Consider the following 7197-nt stretch of genomic DNA (forward strand, 5'->3'; position numbering starts at 1 on the left):
TTTCTGATTCCTCCAGTGACTAACAGATTTGTATGAAATACCCTACAGAGAATGGAATCTGACATTTCTACCACCAAAGGGGGCAGATGATGCATATATTACTTTAAGCAGCTAAAGTGGCAGCTAAACCGCTAAAACTTTTTCAGTCTCTGTACATTATATTAAAAACCAGATTGCTATGCATAATATGCAGATCTCAAATGTCACATAAACACATAGAATGCAACAGAGTAGTTTTACAAATTTTCTTTCCTGGGACATCAGTCAAATTTAGACGTTTATGATTAAGTCATACTAAGCCAGGGAAGTACAGATTTTCCAATCTTGTGATGAGAAAGTTCCTTTGAGAATGGATAAATGTAGTGAAATGTTAGAAATGTTAAGAGTATAAGCAATATAGCTTTCTTAGGTTTCTTTTTTTTTTTTTTTTTTTTTTCTGGAGACAAACTCTGTCTGGATCTGTCACCCGGGCTGGAGTGCAGTAGTGCAATCCTGGCTTACTGCAACCTCCGCCGCCTGGGGTTCAAGTGATTCTCCCACGTCATTCTCCCAAGTAGCCGAGATTACAGGTGCGTGCTACCACGCTCGCTACTTTTTGGATTTTTAGTAGAGACGGGGATTGACTATGTTGGCCATGCTGGTCTTGAACTCTCGACCTCAGATGATCCACCTGCCTCAGCCTCTCAAAGTGCTGGAATTACAGGCGTGAGCCACTGCGCCCTGCCCAGTTTCTACCAATGATTATATACTTGATATATAAACATCCTTAAATATAAAATGTTCTGTATGATTGCACATAAAAAAATTTGTTCAGCAATGATGATTTATCAACATATTAATGTAATAACTATTTTGAACTGGAATCACCTATAAAAAATGATAAATCCTGAAAAGAAACGGTTTCAAGTCAAATTATGTTTAAAAGTTACATTTTCTAAAGAAAACAAGTACTGGCAGGGAATATTGGCCACATGCTTTGTTTTATTTTGTTTTTGTTTGTTTGACGACGAAGTCTCGCTCTGTAGCCCAGGCTGGAGTGTGAGTGCAGTGGCGTGATCTCGGCTCACCGCAACCTCTGCCTCCCAGGTTCAAGCAATTCTGCCTCAGCCTCCCCAGTAGATGGGATTACAGGCGCGCGCCACTGCACCCGACTAATTTTTTGTATTTTTAGTAGAGATGGGGGTTTCACCATGTTAGCCAGGCTGGTCTTGAACTCCGGACCTCAGGTAATCCGTCCGCCTTGGCCTTCCAAAGTGCTATTTATTTTGTTATTAAGAAAGATGTGTATCAGGGAAACTAAAAAATAACAGACCATTGGTGAAATTCCATAAAAGCGACAATGCAGCCAAGGTTTAAAGGTATTTAAGGGCAGACGCAGAAATTACGTTCCCGCCCCACCCCCCTACCCCCAGCGATTATTAGAACTACTTGAGAAAACTGAGTCCATAAAAACTCAGCAAAGGGGCACCACAAGCATTCCACTTAAACACAGTCTACCCATCTGAAGCCATCAGATCGGGGAAGGGATGTAGGTCGTAAAGTTCTTTGCCATCCCTGTGAGGGGCAGAGTCGGGCGAGGGAAGATTCCAGATCAGCGTGGAAGTGTCTGCTGGCTGCCTACAGACACCCGGGTATCGCAAGGCTCCCAGGCGCTCTGGGGCTGTCATCGACAGCTAGGCTTTCTCTTGTGACCCCGGCAACTACCGAGCACTCGCAGGCCCCACAGGCAGCCTCAGAGCGCGGAGTGAAGCTCGCCATACTTCGAGCGTGCGCCTTCCTGGGCCGACGTGGCCCGGAAGCACTTGGCGTGGGTTTCCGGGATGCTGTGAGCACCAGGACTTATGGGCGGGGCGGGTCACTGCAGCTGCGAGCGCTGCCTTTCGGCTCTCGGCTATAGCTTCCGAACACCGGCTTGAGTCCTAAGCTGCGGACTCGCCTGCTGAGTGGGCATCTCGCAGGCCAGCCAGATGCTGCTTTGGGGCCGAGTTGGACTTCTTGTTTATTTTTTGTTGTTGACGCTTACTATCTTCGGAAAAAGAGGCATCGATTCCCATTCTCGGGACTTCCCAGATGTTGCTGCAACTGGGGGATTAGAGGAATGGTGCACCCTGGGACCCAGGTAGTGCCTTTGAAGTCCAAGGTGTTCCTCGATTTTAACCAGGGAATTACGGAAATCGAGGCTTTTTTCCCCACTGGGGCATTTGGTTTTTCGCATTTTGAAAACCTGCTCTCCCTCGTTCCTCCCGCCAACAAATTATATATATTATTTATATGTTATATATAACGTATTAAACATATGTATTACATATATGATTACACATATATCATAGGAAGAGTAGAAATAGCTGGATTTTAAAGTCACCCACAATCCCATGTCCAAAAAGACAATATTAAATTTTGGTTTTACATTTTATTTTCTAGTATCCTATTTTTGCATGTATGTATATGTGGGGTTTTCTTTAAAAAGAAAAAAAAAAAAAATTAGGGCCGGGCGTGGTGGCTCACGCCTGTAATCCCAGCTACTCCGGAGGCTGAGGCAGGAGAATGGTGTGAATCCGGGAGGCGGAGCCGTGAGCCGAGATCGCGCGGCTGCACTCCAGCCTGGGCAACAGAACTAGACTGCATCTCAAATAATAATAATAATAATAATAAATTAATTAAAATTTAAAAAATAAAAAAATTAGGCCGGGTGTGGTGGCTCACGCCTGTAATCGCACCACTTTGGGAGGCCAAGGTGGGTGGATCACCTGAGGTCAGGAGTTCGAGACCAGCCTGGCCAACATGGTGAAACCCTGCCTCTACTAAAAATACAAAAAATTAGCCAGGTGTGGTGGCAGGCGCCTGTAATCCCAGCTACTCAGGAGGCTGAGGCAGGAGAATCGCTTGAACCCGGAAGGCGGAGGTTGCAGGGAGCTGAGATCACACCACTGAACTGAAGCCCGGGTGACAGAGCGAGACTCCTTGTCAAAAAAAAAAAAAAAAAAAAGGAAGAAAAAGAAAAGAAATGGTGCAGCAATGACTAGCCTTGTGCATTCATTCCCCCCCCACCCCACCACCACTCCAGTCTTTTAATACTTCTTTTTTTAGCAGAATTATGGAGGACCATAGTTGAAGATGCAAGGAAAGTTCATGGGAAGGGATGATACTCAACGCAGTTAACAACCAACATGACCTGATCACCATCCACTGGACTAGCCACATGTCTAGGGCTGGAATGGGGTTTTGGAAGACTGATAAATCAACAATTAACACTTTAGCCAGGAATCAAGGGAAGGTCAGAGAAGTCCTAGGGAAATGGCAAGGGCAATGAAAGAACATTTCAGGGGTATCAGAGAATTTTACTATTTTAACAACCATTTAAGTTAAACGGTGTATAATAATCATCAGTCCAATTTATATGTTTGCTGTTGGAAAGATAAGGATTATCTGATTATCTTGTCCTGTGAAATTGGAGAAAAACTCATCTGTTGAAGTCAAGGAGGAAGATAGAATGGTCAGAGTTTTGAAGAAGTGTTCAAATAATTACTGGGAGTCCTAGAAAATTACAGAAGTGTGGTACATTTGTTGGGCTGTAATGAAGACACAACTAAGGCATGGGATCATTAATTCTTAGTGGTCTAAAGCTTCTGTTGACTACATTGTTAGTTTTCCAGGCAGTGTTCACCTTTTCTCTGGAAAAAAAAAAAAAAAAAAAGCTGAAAACAAATAATTGGCTTTGTGTAGTGTTTGGTTTCTCCAGATGAATAGGCTGAAGGAGCAGATGTACAAGAGACTTTGTGGTATTGGCAAGAGAGTGACTGATACAAAAGATCATGAAATCTAAAGTCAACAATGAAGGGAGTAAAGAGAAAAGAGTCCTTAGTGTTAGGGAGAAAATATAAGGGCCAATGCAAGGTCAAGATTTCCTTGAAGAATGTCTAGGTGGAAACAGTTAAATGAGGAATCTGGCAAGAGGGGATCGTGACCCAAGAGTGGGGTGAAATTGGGAAAATGTAAGTAGTAATATCAGGATGTGACTGTGGAGTGGCAGATGAAGTTGAATAGAGGAAAAGGATATGAGAGATGAAGATTTTTATAACTGAGAGGCCAAGCAGTGGACAGATATGCCACATGAACCTAATCAGGACTTTAAAAAGACCATCCAGGATGATGTTTGGAATGAGGGTGGAGAGCCAAGTGTTAAGTGTTTAGAGACTAAAAGGGTATGACCAGGAGGCTGGTAAGAGGACAGATGTCAGAAGGTGTCTTCTGTTGACAGCAGCCTGAAAAGAATGATTTATTGTTTTAAGGAAAGTAGAAGCAAAGAGGATCCTATTCTTATCTGCAGACCCCTGAGGTAGGTGGGATTTTAAATGATAAACAGCACTCATGAGATGCTGCTGTGGAAGCACTGTCATTAGCCAACCTGTGAACAAGTGTTGAGGGTGAATACTGGCTAATCACGGAGCTACAATTCCAAAGAATATGTGGGAAGGAAGGGCTTTGTAGGGCAGATGGGAGTAGGGGTTAGACCAGCAAGAAAGGACACAGTTTTATGTGGTAGGGAAATATATATACATGTACCTGTATCTCCTTCCTGCCTTCTTGACTTCCTGAGTCCAGACTCAGTATTACAGTTTCCTTCTAGATTCTGAAAATCTGTTTTTCATCAGTTTTAGTTTTAGTCATGCTGTTTCTGTCTTCTTCAATGTTTTCATCAATTTGTGTGTGTGTGTGTTTGTGTGTGTGTGTGAATTTGGGAGAGGCTGCTAGTAGATGCTATTTTGAACTGGAAATCCACCTATATATTCTTCTAGTACTATTATGGTTCTTTTTTTTTTTTTTTTTTTTTTTTTTTTGAGACGGAGTCTCGCTCTGTTGCCCAGGCTGGAGTGCAGTGGCCGGATCTCAGCTCACTGCAAGCTCCGCCTCCCGGGTTTACGCCATTCTCCTGCCTCAGCCTCCTGAGTAGCTGGGACTACAGGCACCCGCCACCTCGCCCGGCTAGTTTTTTGTATTTTTTAGTAGAGACGGGGTTTCACTGTGTTCGCCAGGATGGTCTTGATCTCCTGACCTCGTGATCCGCCCGTCTCGGCCTCCCAAAGTGCTGGGATTACAGGCTTGAGCCACCGTGCCCGGCCGATCTTCTTTTCTTTTAAATCCCTCTAATATAGTTTGGATATTTGTCCCCACCCAAATCTCGTGTTAAATTGTGGTGAGTTATAGCCGATATATACTGAAATTATTCTTATTGTGCATTTATTTTGTAATGTTAGCAAACTATTATATCTTGTTTTCTCAATTGACTCTCTAGGGATCCCAGTTGACAAACAAATGCTCTCCTGGCATATACTACCTATGTAGTGTTGCTGCTATTTAAATACGAAGTTTGCTTTAAAAAATTTGAAAATACTTTTTTCCTTCTTTCCAGTGTTCAAGATGTCAAAGCGAGGACGTGGTAGGTCCTCTGGTGTGAAATTCCGGATTTCCTTGGGTCTTCCAGTAGGAGCTGTGATCAACTGTGCTGATAACACAGGAGCCAAAAACCTGAATATCATCTCCATGAAGGGGATCAAGGGATGGCTGAACAGACTTTCCACTGCTGGTGTCGGTGACATGGTGATGGCCACAGTCAAGAAAGGCAAACCAGAGCTCAGAAAAATGGTACATCCAGCAGCAGTCATTCGACAATGAAAGTCATACCGAAGAAAAGATGGTGTGTTTATTTCAGAGATAATGCAGGGGTCATAGTGAGTAATAAAGGCGAAATGAAAGGTTCTGCCATTACAGGACCAGTAGCAAAGGAGAGTGCAGACTTGTGGCGCCTGATTGTGCATTGCGTGATTCTCCAGTATATAAAAAAAAAAAAAAAAAGAAAGAAAGAAAAACTTTAAAGCCATTAAAAAAAGTCATTAAAAAGTATTCGTCCCCCCCAAAAAAATACATCTTAATAACAGTTGAAGGTAAAGTACCACCAAGTTTAATAAAGACTAATTAATGCTGAGTTTTATCAGCATTTTTTATGACTGTCACTGGATTTCACTATATTTCTTATCTTGGTAAAGTATATCTGAAAGTAGAATAAAGGGGAAATCCTATCTGTGATTAATTTTGGTAATCAGATACATTTTCTCTAGTTGCCACATTTCTTTGTTTTTTTTTTTTTTTTTCTGATACAGGGTCTCACTCTGTTGCCCAAGTGGGAGTGCAGTGGTATGATCATGGTTCACTGCAGCCATGACCTCCCGGGCTCAAATGATCCTCGTGCCTCAGCCTCCCTGAGTAGCTGGGACCACAGGCATGTGCCACCATGCCTGCCACCGTGCTGTGTTTCCCAGGCTGGAAGTAGCCATATGGCTGGAAGTGGCTGAATTTCTATCCCATTGGGTTCTCCCAAGTTTGTGGGTATAAATTCTCTTGCCCTTGCCTCTCTAGAAACTTGTGAATTATAGCTGGGCATAGTGGCTCACACCTGTAATCGTAGCACTTTGGGAGGCCGAGGCAAGTGGATCACCTGAGACCAGGAGTTCGAGACCAGCCTGGCCAACATTGCGGAACCCTGTCTCTACTGAAAATACAAAAATTAGCCAGACATGGTGGCTTGCTCCTGTAATCCCAGCTACACAGGAGGCTGAGGCAGAAGAATCACTTCAACCTGTGCTGGGGGTGGGGGTGGTTGGAGTGAGCTGAGATCACCCCACTTCACTCCAGCCTGGGCAAAAGAGTGAAACTGTCTTTAAAAAAAAAAAGAGAGAAGAAGGAAGGAAGGGGGGAGTAAGGGAGGGAGGGAAGGAAGGAAGGAAGGAAGGAAGGAAGGAAGGAAGGAAGGAAGGAAGGAAGGAAGGAAGGAAGGGAGGGAGGGAGGGAAGGAACGAATGAACCTGTGAATTATCACAGAATGACTGAGATTGTCTGAGTTAGAACTGCTGGCTAGTATGTTTGCCGGTTAGAAAAAGTTCACTGTGAATGACAAGGTGGCTACAGAAGAAGTGAAAGATTGTATTGAAAAGGGGACCATGGAGCTGAGATCTTCAAAAGTTTCCTGTGACTATAAACCAGGAGATGTCACATATAGCTATGGTACTTTATTTTGCAGTTTTTAGAAAAAAAGAAAATCTATTATGTGTAGAGGAAAAATTATTGAGTACTCTGCTATATTTTCAGGTAACACTTTCTCTGACTTCTGCATTCCCTTTTAAATATCATGAAGATCTACCT

The 7197-nt window shown here is 43.3% G+C and overlaps 1 pseudogene; it reads left to right on the forward strand.

Annotated features, from left to right (window-relative positions):
• The first annotated feature begins 2013 nt into the window (after positions 1 to 2013).
• LOC103217581 (large ribosomal subunit protein uL14 pseudogene) lies at positions 2014 to 5977 on the forward strand (annotated as a pseudogene).
• The last annotated feature ends 1220 nt before the right edge of the window (positions 5978 to 7197 follow it).

The sequence above is a fragment of the Chlorocebus sabaeus genome, chromosome 2 (genome assembly GCF_047675955.1).
Source record: "Chlorocebus sabaeus isolate Y175 chromosome 2, mChlSab1.0.hap1, whole genome shotgun sequence".
Lineage (NCBI taxonomy): Eukaryota > Metazoa > Chordata > Mammalia > Primates > Cercopithecidae > Chlorocebus > Chlorocebus sabaeus.